Source organism: Lagopus muta, chromosome Z (assembly GCF_023343835.1).
Source record: "Lagopus muta isolate bLagMut1 chromosome Z, bLagMut1 primary, whole genome shotgun sequence".
Classification (NCBI taxonomy): domain Eukaryota; kingdom Metazoa; phylum Chordata; class Aves; order Galliformes; family Phasianidae; genus Lagopus; species Lagopus muta.
In genome coordinates this window covers 45,770,375-45,785,290 of record NC_064472.1, presented here as the reverse complement: position 1 = coordinate 45,785,290, position 14,916 = coordinate 45,770,375, and positions in this window count along the sequence as shown.

The following is a 14,916-nucleotide window of genomic DNA, read 5'->3' as shown; positions in this document are numbered from 1 at the left end:
AAAAAATAATAATAAAAATGGCAAATTTTTGCTTAATAAGTAAGTCGATATTTAAAAAAATATTTTTCTATGTGTTCTGATTTTATCAGTATTCCGTGCTGTAGCATCATGTGGCAAAAAGTTTAGTGCTGAAACACAGTGCCAAGGAGCTGCAGTTCCTGGGTCATGTTCTACTAGAACTCTCAACTATTCTCACATGAGTTCTGGCTCTCTGAGAGGAAGATACGCTGAGCAAGAGACTGACTACAATCCTTGGAAGTCTCCAGTAGTTCCCACATGATTTCCAGTTCCAGATGATGGGAAAGAATGGTCTGCCCTTCCAGGATGCCAGCTGTGAGGACATGGAGGTAAGGACTCAGACCCTCTCCTCCCATTTTTCGGTCATTTGACTTATTATTCCTAATTATTCCTTATATTCCTTATTATCTCACATTCGTTTAATAAATTAGTTCTCTTATCTCAACTGAATCTTTTTTTTTTTTCCCCTATTTCCCCCTCTGTTTTTCCTGTGGTGAGGGAGATGTTGTATGATTATCACCACAGATTGCTACACTAGCTAAACACACAAGAAAATACAGTACATCTCTAAAACCTCAAAATATACATGCTGTTTTTTTCTACTGAGTGCACTCAGTATTACATCTTGTATGTTAAATGTATGGTAAGCCTCTTGAAAAACAGACTGTCTGAAATACATGAAATAATAATGCATGTTTAGTTAAATAGTGAGAAGAATTTGTTACAGAATCTGAATGATTAATCTATCCATGTGCTCATATTGGTTTTATAGTTGTCCAGCTTTTTAGGGGTCTCTTACTGGATATTAATTTTTAACTGCTACATGGTAGTTATACACTATTGCAATTGATGTATTTTTAGAAATCAGAAGATTCTGTTGTTGTTTTTGAAAACTGGACACTTGAATGGAAAACGTTCCCATAAAATCCTTACATTTGTTGGTGATGTACGAGCTGAATAATCGATCACTAATGTGAATTCAAAACTATCTGAATGGCAAGGCCCAGAGAACCTTGTTCAGTGAAGTGTCATGATACTTAGTTGGAGTCCAGTAACTAGTGGTGTATCTTGGAGTCAGTACTGATTTCAGTCCTGTCAAATATTTTCATTAGTAATCTCGAAGATGGAGCAGTGTACCCTCATCATGTTTGCAGATGATGCAAGACTGTGAGGAGTGACAACAGAGTGTCACAGTGCCATCCAGAGGAACCTAGATAGGCTGGAGAAATAGGATGAAGGAAACTGCAAGAAGTTTAGCAATGATAACTGTGAAGTCCTTCACCTGGATGAACAGCTTCAGGCACCAGGACATGCTGAGAGCCACCCATCTAGAAAGGATTTTGTCAGAAAAAGACTTGGGAGCTGCTCTGGAGAAGATTGAGTTGAATATGAGCCAGAAATATGTCTTTGTTTCAAAGAAAACCAGTAGTATTTTGGTCTGCATTAGGTAAGGTCAGCCAACAGCAGATCAAGAGGTGTGATCTTTCCCCTTTGCTCAGCACTGGTGAGGCACTGCTGGAATACTGTGTTCAGTTCTGGTCTTCTCAGTACAAGACAGACATAGATTTATTGGAGAATCCAGCAAAGAGTCACATGGGATGAAGGAAGCAGAGCACCTCTTCTATGAAGGAAAGCTGAGAGAGCTGTGACTGTTTAGCCCAGACAGATGGCAGTACAGGGGTGAAGGATGGGTGTAATCATTAAAGTAAATAAAGGCATAAAAGAAAGGCAAAAGAGAGTGGAGCCAGGTTCTCTTAAGTGGTATCTCATGATGGTAAGAGATGCATTAAATTTCCTCTGAGCATCAAGAAAATCTTCTTTTATTGTGCAGTTTACAGAGTAATGAAATAAGCTGTCCAGAGAGGTTGTGGAGTTTCCCTTCTTGGAAATACGGAAAATCCATCTGTGTATTTCCTTGAGCAACTGGCTCAGGTGACCTGCTTGAGAAGGGGGACTGGGCCAGATGACCTCAAGAAGTCTCTTACAAATGAAAACATTCTGTGGTTCTGTGTTTCTGGGATTTGTAAACTCTCCCTGACAGTGTAGCAGGAGCAGGGTGAAGTCATCCTTATAATATTGCCATGGTTGAACAATTTCCTGTTTAGCATGGTTTGACTGAAGCAAAGAAGTTCAGAGATCAGACCTGCTTTTTGAAGCATTCAACTGCAACAATGAGGGCCAAGCTTGGCTGATGATCCCAAGGTTCTTGCATACTGAGTTGGACTGTGAATATTCTTAGAAGCATTGTGGAGACTAACAATATTCTACACTGCAGTTAAAAAACAATATATGCAAAGTCAATGTAGTCTCACTGAACAGCTCTTCTTTTGTTATCAGAGTTTATCCAGTTACTGGTTTAGTTATTAATAATGACGTTTTAATTATTATGTTTTAAACTTATGTCGAAGGATATTTTCTTTACGTACCACTCAGTACATACATTTGTATTTTTGGGAAGGTGTTTTTTCTTGAATTCCTGTTAAAGAAAGAAGGAGAAAGAGAGTACTTCTTGATCTTCTGAATTCCTGTCTGATGATCCTGCATTTTTCAACATTAAATTGCAATTAAATCCTTCTTACCCATGTTACTGTCTGGTCATATTTCCTGGATTATTATTAAGCATATTACATGTTGTGTCTCTCAGTTAACCATTTGATGAAAGAACAGTCTAACTCTAACCAGTAATGCAACAGGACAACTGAATTAGTAGGTAGCAGCTGGAGTTCTCAGGACTGTGCTCATTATGGTAAATAATGTTATGTTCCTATAATATTCTAAATTTTCTGATGTATTTTTGTGAAATATTTGAATATTCAGAAAGGTGCACAACATTGATCTTATCAGACTTACCAGATCCGACTGGATATTCCAATCTTCATTAACTGCTTTTGGAGTTACTGCAGGAAAATGTAGCTCCCAGTTTTGTGGCACTTCTTGTAGATTTAGCATTGCAAATGTAATGCTGCAAGATTCCTGTTTCTCTGCAGCACCTTCCAAGAGAGAGGTGGCTTTATTTGATTAGAAGCACTCTGGAAAATCTGTCTTTGGCATAATCAGTTTTTCTTGTAACATTAACAGTAGTTCTATTTTCAGCACTTTAACACAATGTTAGTGGTAAAAGTATGAGAAATCACAGAATGAGATAACGACACTTTAATAGGTAAAGACAAAGCAGTATGTGCAAGCAAGATGAAGTGAAGAATTCATTTATTGTTCCCCATCATCATGCAGGTGTTCAGCTATTCCAGGAAATCAGGATTCAAAAAAAGGGGACTTGGGAGCTTCCAGAAGTGGACACTGCTGAGACACTGAGTGGGAATTTGTTGGCTTACAGGAGGTGGGAAATGATTGCCTTCGTGTTTGTGTATTTTTTTCCTTCTGCCCTTCCCTTATTCAGTTGTCTCTTGACTTACAAGTTATCTTCTGCTCTTGCTGTTCTTCCTCCTTTCCTGCTGCAGGGTAGAGGAGGATGTGGCTGTGTGGGTTTTTGACTGGTGGACCGGACCAACTTAACAAAAACTACAAATCAGCATTAGACAAACAGTCATTAATACAAGAATGAACTTAGGCATGTGTGCAATCTATAAAAATCTTTAGATTGTTACTATTAGAAGCTCTTCACAAGGAGAAATCACAGTTCACTTGTAATACAGAACAAGAGAACAGAGGAATTGGGTTAGAGTCCCTGGACATGTCAATGCATCTTTCCCTACTCTATAACACATTTGACAAAAATGGTGCTATTTTTTTATAATCGCTGACAGATCTCTTGCATATATACCATATTTGACATCTTGAACTGCAATGTTTGTTTGCTGGAAATAAGTGCAAATTAAAGAGCTGAAGAAACCAGATATTGTTATGTCTGGGTGTGTATGGATTAATTACTGCAGGCAAATTATTTTTGACCTTTAGAAAATCTGATTAAATTAAACAAATCTCTCTTCATCTTCACTGGAAAAATGCAATAGTTTTCACATATAATTTTCTGAATAAATTTTATTAATAAGTCAGTTCTGTCCTGTTCTGCCATTATGCAGCTCTTAATTAAAATAATTATGTTTTATCTCAGAATTTTAAAAAAGGTTACAATAGTACATTAAATATATTGCATACCTGAATAAAGCTATTTTATATCTAAATGTGAAGACAAAGTAGGGGGTTCACTAAAATATAAAAGCTGTATCCTTCTTAATAGATGTAATCCATGATGGCTTTTTTTCATATTTGAGAGATTTTCCTTGAAGTGCCTGAGCATCCACTGCTATAGACACGAGCAGTTGGCAAGTCTGACACAATCGCACTTGACTGCAGTCCTAAAATGCAAACTTGGAGATACTCCTGAGTACTGCTGTGTGTTGGATACATAACAGTGTCTCAATGATACTGAATACTTAAAGTAATAAGATGGGGTGGAGAACATAAATTCTGGGGGAAAAGAGTGAGAGAATAAGAAAAAGGTACAGAAAATTACAGAGCTGGAAACCAAGGCACATAACAGGAAATTGTTATTCTTACAGCCAGAGACACAGCAATTGCTATGAATTCAGGTTAATAAGACAAAATAAATAAGTGACTTCTGGGAAAAAAAAGAGCTTAAAAAATGGACTTTTACATGTTCCTGGCAATTGAAAATTTTATCTAAAGCTATATCTCAGTGAAGATTGTAAAGACCTTTTAAAGTAAATAATATTACTTAGGATTTAGTGAGTAGGAGTATTTCAGTCATCACTGCAGACCAGATTTTACAGCATTCAGGGACAGTTTATTCTATTTAAGTGTTCCCTTGCTTGCAAATGTTCTGTGGCTCATGTTGTCTTGGGGGAATTTCGAGAAAGGTTACCAGAAACCACACTACTCAGTGATGCAAAATCCAGTATCCTTTTAGTAAGTAGAATGGACACAGTGGATAGATAGCAATCTCTATTTTAAAGTATTTGTTCTACCAGAAACATACAAGTCAAGGCTTTATCAGGTAAGCAATGCCTCATGAGGTGAGAAGGGAGATAAAAATCAGCTGGGAAACAGCACTGTAAAGGTCTTGATATTTTAAATCTGAAGACAATTTCATTTCCTAATCTGAATTCTCAACTTGTGCTGCTTTCAAAAGGCAGGCTGTATTTGATATCAGAGTCATGAGAATCCTATTTTGAGGAGTCAAAAGTGAGTGATAAGGGTTTACCTGAGTTCATATAGGCCTATTCTTGCCATCGTGGTTAAGTACCCCTGCTTGAGTTGTACAGAGTTGTACAGCTGGACCTGGATCACTACCATGGTTGACTCCTTAAATTTAGTAATGATTATCCGTCAATAGATAATACAGACAAGGAGATTCTTTGGCTGAAGCTGTCAATGCAGCCCAGATTGGCAAGGTAGGAGCCGCCTCAAGGTGTCTCCACTTCATCAGCAAGATAATTCTCTACATTAGGAATTCATAGAAGAATAAAATGATAAAGATCCTTCAGTAATTTGAACTCTCAGTGTACAGGCCAGGCAATTTTTAGCAAGTTTTAGTTTCATCCAGGTGTGTTATACTTCATCTTGACCAGAAATAAAAGCAGGTCAACAGAATCTTTTGTGCTGTAAAAGCTGCCTTATCTGTTTTGATGATCTCTGAAGTCTTCTTTGTGGCAAAACAAGGTCACAATTGCTGTGTCTGTAATGAGAAATGGTTCTAACAGGATAAATCAAGAGTTTGGACAAGTCTTTCTCTTCTCATTTGTCTCTACAGTGATTCTCCAAGACACTTCTACCTTTCAGTTCTGTCCTTCATAGGAAAAAATATCTTTGCTTTTCAGCTAAGAATTATTCAGTGACAGCGCTAAGAGCTTCAGACAAGCTCTTGTAGTGGAGACAATATTCATTAAGAATTCCAGCAAAACAGTGGAAAAGAGTATAAACTTGATGAATAAAAATAATCAGTAGTAATTGGGTGGCACTGGTGATTTACATAAAATAATAATATTCCCAGTGGTGATAGTATGTTGGGAATTTGGACCTAGTGGAAAAGATTTTTTCTACATTGATGACTATGATGGATTCCAGCAATTATTTATTGCATAAGATAGGAAGGAAAGAAAAATTAAACAAGGATATAAAAGTACAATCCAAAGATGTAGTCTGATTGAAGGACAAATGAAATAATTTTACCATATCAACATTCATTTTTTTTTCTGTTGAAACAAAAAGAAAAAAGTTGAAGAGGTCAGAATTTGTGTTGAAATATTTTCAAAATATTGTCAGATTATTTCTTTGCCTCATTCCAATTTGTGTGTATGTGTGTATTAATATATTCTGCATTTTATTTAAACTGGGAAAATATATACTAGAAATATAAGACTTTTTCCCAATCTTTAGACTATTCAAAAGAATAAAGATTCTTACAAGTAAACAACAATATCTCTGTAATATCCCCTGTGAAGAAAAAATCAAAAGTAGTTATAGCCTTTTGCTTATAAATCATAGGAATATTGTAGTCATAACCTGACCACATTTCTGGACTGAAACATGTTTTCTTGTAGTTAAATTACGAAAAGGTTCATCTACCCTTTTTTTCTAGTTACATTACTCAAAATATCTCTAAATAGCATTCTTTACATCTACTGACAGTTTTTCTGAAAGCTATTTCAAATAACCTGTTAGACAACTGTGGAGGGAAGTGGGTCTGTGAACAGAGCCAAGTTTGTATCTCTGAATGTTGCAAAAGACCATTATTAAGCTATTACTGAACTGAGGTGCTGCATCCCTCCCATGCAGTGATACTACCTGAAGTCTCAAAGGCTACGTGGCTGCATCAGTGCTGTGCAACCATTCTCTATGGTTTGGGGGAGCACAGGATTGAATTGCTCCCATCCTCATTGAAGGAGCTTCAGCTAGATCAATATTACAGCAGGGCATCCCATTATGCACTGCAGATGTGCTCGGAGTCTGTTGCAAGCTTCTTCCATTAATCTTCTGACTTTCTGTTGACAATTGTGAATGTAGTTAGTATCCTATGTAAAAATAGTAAAAGAGAGGTGTTGATGGATTTTAAAAATGCAGAGGAGATAACTGAAGTGAAAAATAAGTGATCCAAGATGGAGATTTGTGTAGTTTGAAAGTGTGCAGGGCACTCTCTCATTGCTTTACTCACAAATGTCAGTACACCTCCTCTCTCTTTTTTTCTTATGTTCTATAGGTAACTGGAAAGATACATTTCACTATATACCTAATTTGTTGATATTTGAAGACGCTGACATTTACTCAGTACTTCTTATTGGAAAACAGGAAACTTTTCAGCTGAGGTCTTCTTGCAGGCATGTGTTTATGACTTGCTTCCAAACAAACAAACAAACAAACAAATAAGCAAATAAATAAATAAATAAAAGAAATAAAAATCAGATGAAATATAATGGAAATTTGGCAAAGAATTTTTGTTGTCATGGTTGAGACCATATATTAATCCTGTTATCCACACCAAGTTACAGTGAAATCAATGAATCTTCATTGATGTGGATGAAGATACAGGATCTAACTTTTGTCTATGCATTGTGAGTGAGTTCAGTTTTGATAATTTTGTGTTAACATTTGCATGCCTTACTTATATTTTAGACACCTATTTTGGCTTCATTTTCCTGTTACTTTTTATTTTTTTACAATAAACAATTATTGCAATTATTTTATAAAGCATATTTTCAGTATTAACTCAGATCTTCTATAGAGGGCCAAGCAGAAGTGCTAATAGATTCAGTACTAACACATTTCTCTCTGGATAGTGTTTTATATAAGATTGATTATAAAGCATATAAGGCACAATGAGGTTTGACATCAAGATGGTGCCCAGACAGTGAACCAAATAAAGCCAGTATTCAAAGCCAATCACCATAAATGTCACAAATGCAATTAGAAAAGGCAATTCTGATGGATAGCTCTATGACAGGAAAGTAAAAGTTACCTATAGGAAGTTCCCACAAACTGAGACTGTAATTAAGATGAATAATTTGTTGTTTGCAAAACAACAAAGGACTATAGAAATATTACTCTTGCAGACAGCGTCAGCTGCACACAGCTAAAGCAAAGTGACTGTTACCATAGGACCAAGCAGTGGATCTGTAAGGAACATTACATATTGTGACTTTCATACAGGAAGCAAAATATCTTGATTCATACTGACACCTCTCCTGACAGAGATTAAAATAATATTGCCATTATCCAATGCTCCAAAGAAGCAGGACAGAGGTTCAATTTTCCCTTTCAGTTTCTGAAAGCTGTGAAATGTACAGAAAAGAAAGATTTGAAGGATCAGAAAGAGCCAAATCTGACACACACTGATTCTGCCTTAGGATACTGACAGTGATTTTCCTTCTGGTTTCTCAAGCTTTTTTCACTTCTAGTGCAGAACCACTATATATGTATAATATGCAGGGTTCTAGAGAAGCCCTGTTCTGCTTCTCTCTCAGATATCTGCTATCAACACTATGCCAAGCAAAATCTTCTCCTGTTTCCATTTTCAAAATCCAAAAGCCTTGCCTTCCACAAAAAAAATAAAGGTGAAGAGGTTGAAGAGGTTGTGAGGTTGATTCCCTATAATGTAAGAGTTATTGGTCTGGTCTGTTTGAAGAGGGCTCAGCACTGAGGTATTCAAAAGAAAGCATTCTGTGCATGGCATGCTGTATTCCTCATAATATTGCTTGTGTTTATTTCATTTGGCATGAAATAGTGTTAGCAGGCTGATATGGTTAAAACTGACAAGTCACTGATTCTTATCCAAGAAAACAATTAACATGATGGTTTTTCTTCTAGTCTGCTGTGATGATAAATTAATTAACATCTTTCATGTCACAGGACAGTAAAATTTTGACTACGATGCATCTGGCACTTAAAGCAGTTTGTTCATCCAAATTACACTAATTTTTATTTCTGTATTTCTGACATCATTTTAATCTTACATGGGCACATCTTCTTAATGAACTTCTTTGTGCTGCAAGTATAAGCATTCTTGTTAACAAAAGCCAAATGGGACAGAAAAGTAAACCTTGCAATATTAATTCATATTATCTAATACCATTCCCCTCCCTCCTTTCTTCCCCCCCGCCCCCCGTTTTATTTCAAATTGCTGTTACGAATAGGTTTAAGTAATGATACAAAGAGTATCTATTTCTGAATAAAACTGTAATCAAAATTAAAATTACAGAAGAAAAAGAATAAAATCAAAGATTATAGGAACCAGTAGACAAAATAAACAGAAGATGCTGGCATTTGGTATATTAAAAACAAAAACAAAACAAGAAACAAAACAAACAAAAAGGACCATGACCCTGTGTCATTGTGTTTGGCAGGCATTATGGACCTCATGTTTAAGATACTTATATCTTATATTCAATGGGCATAATCCATATAGATGTAATAGTTAAAGGCCAGTGGGCTACGTTCAACTAGTGTCAGTAAGGCAACAGTGACATATATCCTGCTGTTCTGAAGGATGTGTCATTCAAGGCAGAAGAATGAATTATTCCTTGGGTTTTTAATTGTATTCCAAAGCATTCTCTGATTTACATTTGAAAAAAAAAAAAAAAAAAAAAAAAGTTTGGATATTTTCAGGTTATTTAAATGAAAGTTCATCGAAAGTAGCTACTAGGGAAAAATGTCCTGTCAAGCAGGTATTCCTTTATTACACAGCTCAGTGCATGGGGCACCTCTTGACCAAACATGAACATCAATGACACCAATGGGAGAAACGTCTGCATATTTAAAGCATAGCATATGTATATTCATTGCATTCTAAGAAAACAGGCTGAAATTCAGAGAAATAATTAACATACAGTCCCACCCACCCTTCTGAGCATACTTTCTCAGTATGTGGGGGGGGGGTCTCTGGTGGTCATGGGATGAGTCAACTAGTAATCATCCTCACTGTGAATTTCCAACATTTCCCATCCTCTTATGGGGGGATAGCCCAAACCAGTTCTCACTGATGTTGCCTTGAACTGAGGCATCTGTTTTGTTGTCTTATCTTCAAAACAGGTCACCTATTCTAATTTCTTATCTTAATTTGTCAGCATGCTCCACAGCCTCCTCCTCAATCTGTTCTTAAGCCTGCATTTAAGCAGGCCTCCTGTCTTTCAGGCTGTATCCACTCAAGTTATGAGAAAGGCTGTTCTCAAAATATAGAAAACCTGTTCTATGATTCAAGTTAAATAGCAGTAAAAACCAGAATGGATTTTTACTATCTGTGTCTCACATATAAGTTTATTAATTTCACATTGATTTTTAAGACTTTCTTTAAGGTCATAGGTACTGTAAACACTCAGAGAGGCAACAGACTTCTAGTTAGTAGAGATGTGCTTAATAGCTACTCAACACTAACATTTTGGAATCTGAAGATTTCACAAGACAGTTCAGGAGTTGCTTTTCAGCTGCTGAATTCTGTGTGTTTTGAGAGATATTTTGCTACCTTCATGCATCACTATCTTACAAAACAGACATAAAGAGAGTTGGAGAGTGAATGGATTAATCACTGGAAAATTACAATATCCTACAAAATTTTGGAAGCAAAACCACCAACCGGCCCACCCACTGCAAGAAACATACCGAGTTGCTGGCACATGCTCAGAGAATAGCAACAAATGTGGTAAAGGGACTGGAAAACAAAACCTATGAGGAACATCTGAGTAGCCTGGAGAAGAGAAGGCTCAGGGGAGACCTCATTTCTCTCTATAGCTACAACTTCAGAAAGGGGGTTGTAGCAAAGTGGGCATCAGTCTCTTCTCTCAGGTAACAATTGGTAGGGTATAAAGCAATGACCTTGCGTTGTCCCACAGAGGTTTAGGTTGGATATTAGCAGGAATTTATTCACGAAAAGAGCATTTTGACACAGGAAAGAGCTGCCAAGGGAAGCAGTGGACTTGCCATCCCTAGAGGTTTTTAAGAGAGGTGAACACAGCACTTAGACATGGTTTATTGGTGGACTTGGCAGTGTTCAGTTGATGGTTGGACTTGATCATATCAAGAGATTTGTCCAACCTAAAGAGATCTACTATTCTGAGACTCCACATAGCATATCAATTTTGAAAAAGATTCAGTTACTATAAAACTTTTTCAATACAGTCTACGTATTTACCTCTGATTTTTATTCATTGTCTTGTGGTATGCATGATATATTGAACAGATACAGAGTAATCACAGAACTGAAAAACCAGGGAAATGAAAAACACTTACTAACAACTGTAGTTGTTGAAATGTATATATATATATATATATATATATATATATATATATCTTATTACTTCCAAAGCTGTCAAACATAACACAGCCTCAGTAACAACTTACTTGGCATTTTTCTGACCACTGATATATTGGCATCCTATGTGACACAGGCAAGTGGAAGCATATTTCTATCCACCCCAAAAACATATGGTCTTCTACTCAAGAAGATTCCTTGCCTTAAACCATGTTGCCCACCACCACACTATTTTAACTTTTGAGAAGGAAACAGATGTATAAAAATATTCATCAGATATTTCATAACAATTCAAAGACAGAAGTTTAAAAGCTATTGTGCACGTGAGAAGAAATGAATGGAATTTCCTTAATATGTGAGTACCCACCCAAAAGGTCTTAAGTACTTTAGTGATAACAACTACTTACATAAAAACTACCACCTAAATGGTAATGGCTACAGAAAATGAGTAATTTTATTGCAACTTATCTGAAAAGCTTTTCATGTCAGTGATATTTCATTCTGGAAAGCAACTTCTCCAACATTTGAATCTGGATTTTGTCAAAGAACAACAAGAAACTTGCACTGAATTGCAATTTTAGTGCAGATTGTTACCTTGCTGTCTGACTTTTTAGGTAAACCCTGCTTACTCACTCTGATGGATTCCAGTTCAAGACTGTGGTTATACTGGTGCTATAACTCCTAATGAGAATAAGTTGAGCAGACATGGCTCACATAGTACGTCTTTGATCACATTCCCTTTCATGCTGAACAGAGATTAATGGTTTATATCACTATTACCACATTTTCCAAGTGTATTCTTCCAGCTCCCAATACATCTTTGGCATCATCTGAAAGACAAATAAGAGCAAAGACTGCTTGTGTCTTTTCTGGTTTAGGGTATCTGTGTGGCTGATCAATTATGACGATAAATTTGAACCAGATTTAACATGATCTCTGTGATAACTTAGGGTTTGGTGGTATTCAGGAAAGAACTAACCGACCATATTTGCAGCCAAACAAAACCAGGCCACACAGCAGCAAAAAAGCAGTTGTTTCTTCAGAGGTCTCCTTTGATAATATGGTATAATTGTGTGTGTTGTCAATGACTATGAGATAATTCCCTCAGAAATTTGTGCGTGTGTGTGTGCATTCATTATTGTTTACATCATATAAATATGGATTAATAAATTTTGATTTCTACTCATGCATGAACGAGCAACATGATCTCATTCTAGATGTCCCTGTTCATTGCAGGGGAGTTTGTCTAGACAACATTTAAGGGTCTCTTCCAACTCAACTGCATCTATGACTCTATGAACGGTCATCTGTTTCTTCACACTTTTCCTAGATGTTGTCTACAATTAGATATGTGCTTTAAAATGGCAGGAAGTCTTTATGTGTGTTCCAGTGAGGACTATAGTCCTAGCTTTACAATTCAGGTACTAATCAGTTGTTGAAAATATGCACATATTTTGTGGTGGGGAATTTTTTAGAGAGAAGTATTCATTTCTCATTCATAGTGTTGTACGTCTCTTATTAGTTAACATTAGCAGACTAAAAAATTAAGACATTGACAAGGCTATCTTCTTAAGTTTTTAGAAACTCTAATTTCACACACTGTGTGAATATCATCAAGGCTTTTCTTAAAATTCCTTCTTAAAGGAAGAGTTATATATTTCCTCTGCTGTGACTAACAGTATGTATAATGTAAAAAAATAAAGATAGATGTTGTTGCATAATAGAGAACTGTACGTTATAAAATTTATTTTTAATGAAATAAGCCTTCATTATAAGAATTATAAAAGAAAATACTATTACGTATCTTTGCTGGTGACATGATACTAGGACTCGTAGAGGAAGGCCCATGTGAAGCTCATGAGTCAGAGTCAGAATCATTTGAGTTGGAAAAGACCCTTAAAGGTTATCTAAAAAGCTCCTCTTCAATAAATAGGGACATCTACAGCTAGATTAGAGTCTGAAGCAAGCCTGAGCGTGGAGTTAAACGTGGCCAAGCACAAGATATTGCGCTTGGATTAGGGCAATCCCAAGCAAAAATAAAACCTCACATAGAGAATGAATTGAGTTCTGAGAAGAAAGACTTGACAATGCTGATTAATGAGAAACTGAGCATGAGCTGCCAACATGCACTTGCAGCCCAGAAAGCCAACCATAGACTGGGTTGAATCTGAAGAAGCACAAGGGAAGTGACTTTCTGCACTACTTCACTCTACTGACACCCCAGAGTACTAGAGTACTACATTCAGATCTAGAGCTCCCACAATAAGAAAGGCATGGATTCTTTGACGCTAGCCCAGAGGAGAGTCATGAGGATGATCAGCACCTGTCTGCTGAGATAGCTGGGGTTGTTCAGCCTCGATAAGAGGCCTCTGTGACCTTTCAATATCTGAAGAGGCCTACAAGAAAGCTGGGGAGGGAGCTCAGTGATAGAACAAGCGGTAATAGCTTTAAACTAGAGGAAGGTGGATTTATAGCAGATATTAGGAATTCTTCCTATAGGAAGTGAGGATGGCAAAGCACTGGAAGTGGCTGCCCGCTTCCTGGAAGCATTCAAGGCTAGTTTGGTCTAATGGAATTTAAACCTTCCCTCAAAAAAAGAGTGGAAATGAGATGTTTTTTAATATTCTTCCCAACCCATTCCAACATCCATCTTATGATTAATATCAGTTTGCTGTAAGAAAGTTAAGCACCGCTGGTAGTTGCTTCCAAATAACTTCTGCATGGTGATATGACAGATCTTTTCCATAGACCACATATAAGGACATATGCCAATACTATTTGCATGGAGACCTATGTAGGTAAAATATGATTTTTTTTTCTTAACTGCATTCTTGTTTTACACAGAAATGAATTCAGAATTTATAGAAGTGATTTCTTATTCCAATAATTGATAGGAATTGATAGGCTGTCTGAACTATACTTTTTAAATTTTAAATACTTAGCTATGTTTCTAATTAACAATTTTAATGTCCAAAGAGCATGACCTGTGAATAATGAAACTAATCCTTCTATGAATAAAAATTGCCTGTAGATTATTTATCTAATAATTAGCATCTATTTTTGGAGATATATGTGAAAAGTAATAAGGAAAAAGGGAGGATTAAATCAGATCTAATTTTAAGCAATCAATTTTATTCATTAGAAAGAAAAACTCTTAATCTCACTGTTAATCATCAGATTCTTCAACTCTGTTCATAAGTGCTGACCTCTTACGTAGTAAGGGATTGTGTGGTGAACAGTGAGGCTGCATGGGAAAAAAACCTGAAAATTTTCATATTTTTATTTTACATGAACACAAGTACCATTCAAAAAGTATAGTACTGAGGTGATTCCTGGGAATATATAGCGCATTATTTTCTGAGGCCTCATGCATGAATCATGCTTAAATTCCACCTGAAAACTGTGCCATCATATTAAATGTAGTATGTCAGAAATCTGTTTTCACTTCTACAGATGTCGTATTTCCTACATCAACAGGTTGATGTAGGAATGATGTAGGAAGTTAAAATGTAAAAATGTAAAATATAATTTTACATTATAATATATATAATAATATTATAAATTATTATATAATAATATTATAAATAATAATATTATAAATTATTATATTATAAATAATATAATAACATAAAATATAAAATGTAAAAATGTAAATATGTAAAAAGTTGATGCAGTGATAA